Below are 8,936 nucleotides of genomic sequence, written 5' to 3' on the forward strand. Positions count from 1 at the left end.
TAACGTCCCTTATAGATGACATAAAAGGTCTAAGTAAAGATGCTCTTGAACTTCCTAAGTCAATCAAGCTATTAAAGAAAGATGGTCTCTATTATTTCAAGAACAGGATTTATATTCCTCCCACATTCAGAAATAAAGTACTCGAATTTATTCATGATTCTCCTCTGGCTGGTCATCCTGGAATAAAAAAGAACCTAGAATTATCCAAGAGATATTATTGGTGGCCTCGCCAGGACACTACCATCGAATCCTATGTCAAAACTTGTTCAACCTGCCAAAGATCCAAATCTGAACATCATCACCCATTTGGTCAATTATTAAATCTCCCGATTCCGGATAGGCCTTGGCAATCCATTTCTATGGACTTCTTGGTAGAACTTCCCCCTTCTCAACATCATACCACCATTTTAGTAGTAGTGGACCGCTTCACGAAAATGTCCCATTTCATCCCCTTGAAGAAATTACCCTCATCATCTGAACTTTCAAAAGTATTCCTCGATAATATAGTGAAACTTCATGGACTTCCTGATGAAATTATATCAGACCGAGGAACCCAGTTCACCTCCAAATTCTGGAACGCATTGTGTTCTTCTCTTCGTATTCAACGTAAACTATCTTCCGCTTATCATCCCCAAACCAATGGGCAAACTGAAAGAGTTAACCAATGCTTAGAGCAATATTTACAATGTTATTGTTCCCACCTACAAGATGATTGGATCACATGGTTGCCCATGGCCGAATTTGCGTACAACAACTCAGTTCATACCAGTAGCAAAATGACTCCCTTCTTCTCCAATTATGGGTTTCATCCCTCTTCGTTTCCCACTCATACCATTCCTTCATCTAACCCCACCGTTTCAAATCAAATTTCTCACATGTCTTCCCTAGTTCTGAAATTGCATGAAAATCTTGAACTAGCATCTTCTAATCAAAAGAAGTTTTTTGATACTAAGAGACAACCTCCTCCCGCTTATAAAATTGGTGATCTTGTCTGGCTCTCCTCAAAAAACATGTCCACCAACCGTCCTTCAAAGAAGCCGAGTTCCCTCTTTCTTGGTCCTTTTCGAATATTGTCAATTATCAACAGTAACGTTGTGAAATTGAAGCTTCCACCTATTTTGAAACTTCACCCTGTTTTCCATGTTTCTTTGCTCAAACCTCATCTTCCTGACCCTTTCCATAGAGATGCACTTACTACTCCTGATCCTGTTTTGGTACAAGGTGAAGAGGAATACGAGATCCAAAAGATTCTGGATTCACGGATCCATCGTGGCTCTCTGCAGTACCTCATTAGATGGAAAGGTTACGGAATTGATGAGGATACTTGGGAAAACTCCTCTGTGATTCATGCAAACAGGTTAATTACCGCATTCCACAAACGCTATCCGCCTAAACCATGTTGATAGCACCCTGTGGGCGCTCCTTACAGGGAGGGTACTGTCATGCCTTAACTACCGGTATTTCCTTGTCTCTTCCGGGTTGACGGAGCTTAGCCACACCCCCTTCTCTGACGCGGTCTCCCCACGCTACATAATGCGGCCGCGCCAGATACAAGACGCTGGATTATTGAACAGCGTTACCGCGATATCAAACCGGCTAAAGATTTTCTCCAACCTTTACTTGTGAACCGAACCGGACTGGAAATCTACAGACCCTCCTTCTCCTCTCCTCGACCACGGCTAGTATCTGGACCTTCCTCATCCTGCTTGACAAACTTCCCTCCCCGGAGGAGAACTCCGGGAACCTGATCTTTCACCATTTAAAGCTAAGTCAATTGCTATATCCGTAATAGGAGATTACCTGCTCTCAAGCCCGCTAATCCTTCCTGCTACAGCCTGCTCTCGAGTTCGCTAAGCATTCCTGCTACAGCCTGCTCTCAAGTCCGCTAAGCACTCCTGCTACAACTTCATTTCTATTTTGCTCTGTTTCCATGAACTTGCAAACTCCAATGTGCCATACTGCATGTATGCCAGAAGCTGCTTACTCCGTTTAAACCAACAGCAAAGTAATTAAAGATACAGTACCTGTATTATCCGTAATTAAAGATACAGTACCTGTATTATCCGTAATTAAAGATACAGTTTCTGTACTGTCCACTAGTATCCTAGTCATCAATCTGAGTCCTAAGAGATCTGCAGTTGTGCTCCATTTAAATACGTGTAAGCATTACACTCATACACACTACGTACATGTCACATCTTCCCCACCACACTTCCACACACCACCCACTTCTATCCTACCACCCATCCACACACTGCCACTTATACCCCACATGCATACACACACCAACCAGTTCTCTCCCACCACCCATTTAAAAACCGGCCACTACTTCCCCGCCACTCATCCACACCAGCAATTTACAAATAAGTTATGTACATTTGCAACGGTTACTGTTACTAACCATTTCCACCCCAACCCACCCGCTTGTTATGTAAAGCCATTACCAGACATCCCTACATTCCACAAGCAGCTCCTTCAACTATTTTACCCCTATCTCACTCCACTACACATCTCCCTGCCCCTCCATCACACAGCTCTCTGCCCCTCCATCACACAGCTCTCTGCCCCACCACTACACAGCTCCCTGCCCCTTCACTGCACAGCAATTATTTATCATGGTGATTGATACATAGGTATCAGTTTGCCTCCAAATAGAGTCTATTTTGTCTTAATAAATATGATCTGTTATGCGCAATTCATATCACACCTAAACTAAACATACAGAGTGTTTTTACGTAAATATACATTGTGACAAGAAAAAAGATGCTCTTATTAGGAATTCCGGCTTCGATTTTGCGTTTAATACATGTTTTAACTCTAGAGCATTTGATGTCCAACACATCATTAAAAAACATTGGGAGATACTGTTAGAAGATGCATTTTTAAAACAATCCTAAAATCATTTTTAAAAAAGGGACTAGTTTTAGATTGGTTTTTTTTTTTGTCAATCAATTTTTATTGAAGGTTTTCTTTTTGTTATGTCAGCGTTTGGTTGGATACAAAAATAAAAGAGGGGTAGGGTGCATAATACGTTACATGAGACAACATATGTCATGAAAAGACAATTTGGTGAAAAGAGTAATAAACAACAACCATACATTGACATTTTGACATGAGGGTAATATAGCTTAGGGAGAGCAGCAGCATAGTCCGTATCTACGGTTTTGCGAGTAAGGATCAAATGAGTGGTTCAGCTGCCTTCTAAATGTACCCCTAACCTACGGGGCAGCGGGGGGGAGAGCGGGGGATTTTTTATTGTGGGAGTGCACTCCACCGTACGGGTGGGCACTCTAGCTTCAGGGAGCCGGAGCTTCTCACTATGGGTGGGAGGGTGTTTAGGCACCTTTAAGCGTTCTGGACTGGGGTGGGCAATGGAGCTATTTCTGGTCAAACTATAGTCCAATAAAACTTTGCTAGTGAAACATGGGAGACATACTGTGTGCGCTGTGGCACAAATCACTAAGAGTTCAGACTACATCATCGTGATTGACATAGTCCACTATATTCAAGTCCCCGCTGAGGGGGTCTGAGGCCTCCTTGAGGTGGAGGGGTCGGTGTTCTGTAGGTCCCGTGCTTGAATGCTTGATTGTTGAGCAGGAGTTGTCTTCGGGGCCGTTAAGCCCAGTTTCCGCAGGAATTGTGGTGCTTCTGCCAGAGTAGATATTTTATGTACCGTCCCTTCGTGAGACACCACCAGGAACCTAGGTGATCTCCAGTGATATTCCATCCCGGCTGTTCGCAGCTGGCTGGTAACAGGATTCAGAGATCTTCTCCACTGCAGAGTCGACCTGGTAAGGTCTTGATAAAAGGAGAGTGTGGCGCCTTCGAATGCTAGCGGTGTCTTTCCTCGTAGTGCTGTCAGCAGGCTTTGCTTATCTTGCGCGGTTGAACAGCGGACTATGACATCTCTTGTCCCAGGCAAGCGTGCGTTGCTCGATAACGGCAGGCGATATGTTCCGTCAAGGGAGAACTTCTTTGCCTGGCTTGGTGGGAGCACCGAGGCTACCAGCCTCCGGAGATAATGCGGGAGTTCGTCAGGCGTGATTGGGTCGGGTATGCCCCGAATTTTAAGATGATTGCGCCTTGACCTATCATCTAATGCTGTGAAATGGAGTGCCAGGGCTTGTTGAGTCGCGTGCATGTTGGAAACCGTGTCCGATAGGACCGTCAGATCCCTACGGAGGTCGGTGATGTCGCCCTCTGACACTGCCACCCTGTCATTTACCGCTTGTAGGTCTTTCTTTATTCCTGCCACATCGGCTGCTAATAGGCCTTTTATCTCTGCAACCAAGTTACGGAAGTCGCGTTGTGTGACCGCGGCTGATCCCTCTGTGTCCCCTGCTGGGTGAGGTACCTGGTCAGGGGCCGGGTCGGCCTGTATCCCATCCGTTACGGCCTGCTCGACTTCAGGCTCCCTTGCCGCCATTTTTGTCAGTGGCTGCCGTTGGAGCATGGACCCAATGTCTCTGGACCCCGTGGGTGCCTCTGGGTTCTGCTTCTGCGTCCGACGCCCCATAGTCGGTGTCCGGGTAGGTGGCGGGGTGGGCAGGTAAGCTTCAGAGTCTGAGTCAGCCAGGGGTTCAAGGCCTTGGAGCAGCGCCGACAGGTCCAGGCCTGTGTGCGGTCTGTAGGCCCCAGATCTCCGCTTCTGGCGTTTCGGTTTGGCGGCCTGTAAAAATGGCATAGGTCGCCTCTTGGTGGGCTCCCCTGGTAGAGCCGGCGTTTCTATGCTCCAGTGTGGGGTGATTCCCCCGAGAATCGGCAGTTTTTCCGTGTCGGGAACGGAGCGTTGGGAGATGGCGACCGCTCCGGCTCGAGGTTAGGCTCCTCCCCCTTAGATTGGTTTTGTTCTCTGTTGGCCAGTCCATCTGTGGGTTTGGCTAAAAGGAAGGTCCAAGGATCTGTCGTGATTGGTCTGTGCATAATCTCAGTTAGGAGCTGTGCGACCCTGTTCCAAAACCCCACTGCCTTTGGGCATGTCCACCACATGTGGCGGCATGTTCCCTTCTCCTCACACCCCTGCCAGTAAGTGTCCGTGGTTGTCTTTCCAATTCTACATTGTTTAACTGGTGTGGTGTACCATCTCATAAGTGTTTTGTAGCATTGTTCTTGGTGTACTACACAGATGGAGACCTTTGCGGCTGCCTCCCATATGTCCTGCCACTCCCCGCTTTCCAGTGTTTGTTGCAGGTCTTTCTGACCAAATGCATTTACGTCCGAAAGCACATGTACATATTAAATATATTCACAGACCCACAACCCTACACACGTATAATCACAGACATACAATTCTACACATATATATTTAAAGACACAATCCTACACCTGCATATTCAGAAACACAATTCTTCAGACGTATAATTACAGACACACAATTCTTCAGACGTATAATTACAGACACACAATCACACGCACATAATTACAGACACACAATCCTACACATGCATAATCACAGATACACAACCTTACACACATATTTGAAGAGATAATTATACCATAAAATATTGAGAGTGCAAGCAATGAAAAAACATATTCAAAATTGTGTGATTTCCAATTTAGGTTTAGATGTGATGTGGCGTAAACTGATAAGGGTATTCGTAAGTCTTAAAAGATAGGACAAGTGCCAAAGAACTTGTGAAGACACCATTTTTGCATTTATTTAGAAGATATCTTGATAAGAATTACAGTAACAATTTACTTACTCTCTATTTTAGGTAAAATGTTAGAAAATGTTTGTGATTCTAAGTTTCCGAACCAATAAGAATATGTTAATCAGTTTGATTAAAATGTCTTAATTTGTGTGCCCGCCATTTTGCCAACCCACTGAATATGATGTGTTCACTTGAATAAAATATGCTGTATTCACTCAGAACCTGAGGCGACTATTAGAGAGGTTAAAATGAATATATTTTATCTTCCTCCAGTCTCACATCCATCTGTTAATGACCCTGGTCCATCGGTTCCTGACATAACGAAGAACTCACAGAATCACACATATTATTTGATTTCTATTAAGGTACAAAATTTAGGGATAACTTGAGGATGCCTCCCAACTTTCCTGATTTCAAAAGTACAGAACCACTTTTCAGATCCTGTCCTGCCATGACGACTTTTTTCTTTGATGTTCCCCCAGGGAACTCAGTTAGGGAAAGGTGGTGTTTGGCCAAAACGTCACCTTTCTTCCTTGGCACTTTATAAAGGATCTGTGTTCTTAAAGGTTTGTGCCAAACATTCCAATTTTTTTCTATGTAATCCTTTTACAGACAGACTCAATCTGTTTAGGTACATAGCACCTGGTGGGAATTAGCACACTCACTATCAGCAAAGTCTATTTGCATGTGCAAAGTTAGTTAATGGGAAAAGGGACTAGCTGTTTATTTAGGAAGAAGGAGAAAAGATACCAGCAACAAGATAATGCCACTCCGAAGGTCACATTTGTTAATACATAGCAGATTCTATAGTGGGGCAGAGCAGTGCCGGCCTTAGACCTTTAGGTGCCCTGTGCGAAAAATATTCACAGCGCCCCTCTCAGGCCAAACCCCTCATCCAATACCTCCTGCCATTTAAAAATTCCCATTCTTGTTAACCTCCCAAAACAATGAGATTAGAAAAACATTGTGAAAATAAATTGCAAGCTCTTCAGGCAACATGCAAGATTTTCACTATTTTGACATTTGAAATTAGTTGGTTAATTTTTGACAGTTTCTGCCAATAAAGACACCAGAAACAAATCATCTTATCTTTAAGAATTTGTTAAATATATTTGTTAATTAAATTCCTCTTCAATTTCCTTCTCAGATCTCCCTTTTACTTGTAACTTTCTTCTCAGATCAAGTTTCTTCCAAAGCTCTTGGCTTTGCCTCTAAGATTATTATCCTTCTTACCTTAACTTTCAAAGAAACCCTCACTCTAGCCATCAATCCTCCTACTAACCATCCACAGACAAGTCACTGCTCCTCCAACCACTCATTCACATAACATTTGCTGCACTATCGTAACACTCATTGTCATGCCTTAACTAACGGTATTTCCTTGTCTCTTCCGGGTTGACGGAGCTTAGCCACACCCCCTTCTCTGACGCGGTCTCCCCACGCTACATAATGCGACCGTGCCAGATACAAGACGCTGGATTATTGAACAGCGTTACCGCGATATCAAACCGGCTAAAGATTTTCTCCAACCTTTACTTGTGAACCGAACCGGACTGGAAATCTACAGACCCTCCTTCTCCTCTCCTCGACCACGGCTAGTATCTGGACCTTCCTCATCCTGCTTGACAAACTTCCCTCCCCGGAGGAGAACTCCGGGAACCTGATCTTTCACCATTTAAAGCTAAGTCAATTGCTATATCCGTAATAGGAGATTACCTGCTCTCAAGCCCGCTAATCCTTCCTGCTACAGCCTGCTCTCGAGTTCGCTAAGCATTCCTGCTACAACTTCATTTCTATTTTGCTCTGTTTCCATGAACTTGCAAACTCCAATGTGCCATACTGCATGTATGCCAGAAGCTGCTTACTCTGTTTAAACCAACAGCAAAGTAATTAAAGATACAGTACCTGTATTATCCGTAATTAAAGATACAGTTTCTGTACTGTCCACTAGTATCCTAGTCATCAATCTGAGTCCTAAGAGATCTGCAGTTGTGCTCCATTTAAATACATGTAAGCATTACAGAATAATCCAGCCTTTGTAATGGATCCAGCAGATTTCGATTCTAATTTTACTATGCTGAATCAAAGAGTCGATACACTTGCCCAAGGCATGCAAGACCTACAGGTTACAAATGAACGGATTCTTACTTATGTAAGAGACTTACAAACACATACTCCTCATACTGTTATGCACTCAGCTAGCGACCCTGCTGTCTGCAATCCCGGAAAGTTTTCTGGAGATCGATCCAAATACAGGGAGTTTCTTAATTCCTGCAAATTATTGATTGCTTTAAAACCTAGATCTTATCCCACTGAAAGATCTAAGGTTTGTTCAGTTATCTCCTTTCTAAGAGGTGAACCTATGGCCTGGGCCCATTCTTTTTTGGAAAATGATGACCCAATCTTAGACTCATTGGATGAATTTTTTGAAGCCATGTCTCTTCTTTATGAAGATCCCAACAAACAATCTACAGCTGATTTAACCATTAGAACCTTACATCAAAAACATAGACCCGTCGAAGACTACATTGCTGAATTTAAAAGATGGGCAATAGAAACTCAATGGAATGACATAACCCTACGCAACCAATTCCGAATTGGGTTATCCGAAGCAGTAAAGGATGAACTTTCTAGAACTGAACTCCCTACTACATTAAATGCACTGATTCAACTATCAATCAGCATTGACAGAAGACTTAGAGAAAGAAAGGCCGAAAAAGCTCTCTCGAGTTCATTATGGAAAAAAACCATTCAGTCCTTCAAAAACTCCTGAAAAACCATCATTACAAACAGAACCTATGGAAATAGGGGTAATAAGAAGTCCATTCACTCTAGAAGAGAAAACCAGAAGACGACCTCTGCATGTATTGTGCCTCACAAGATCATTTGATCCCAGAGTGCCCCTTATTGAAACAGCCTAAAGGCGGTAAGCATGCTTGTACCACTTCTATACTAAGTGCACTTCCCTCCAAATCAACCACTCAATTCTCCTCTATTTCTCTCATATTACAGTGGGACAAAGAAAGAATTACGACTGAAGCCATTATTGATTCTGGTGCAAACGGGGTGTTCATCGATTCATCCTTTGTAACCAAAAATAAAATTCCTTGTGTTCGCAAAAGCACTTCTGTTTCTGTCAGAGTGATTGATGGCTCCCTCATATCCTCGGGCCCTATACTAAATGAAACCATTCCTGTAAGAGTAACCACTAATCATACTCATACTGAATATCTTATATTCGATGTTATCTCCTCACCGCTTTATCCGGTTATACTAGGTATCAAC

This window comes from Pelobates fuscus, chromosome 8, assembly GCF_036172605.1.
Source record: "Pelobates fuscus isolate aPelFus1 chromosome 8, aPelFus1.pri, whole genome shotgun sequence".
Taxonomy (NCBI): Eukaryota; Metazoa; Chordata; class Amphibia; order Anura; family Pelobatidae; genus Pelobates; species Pelobates fuscus.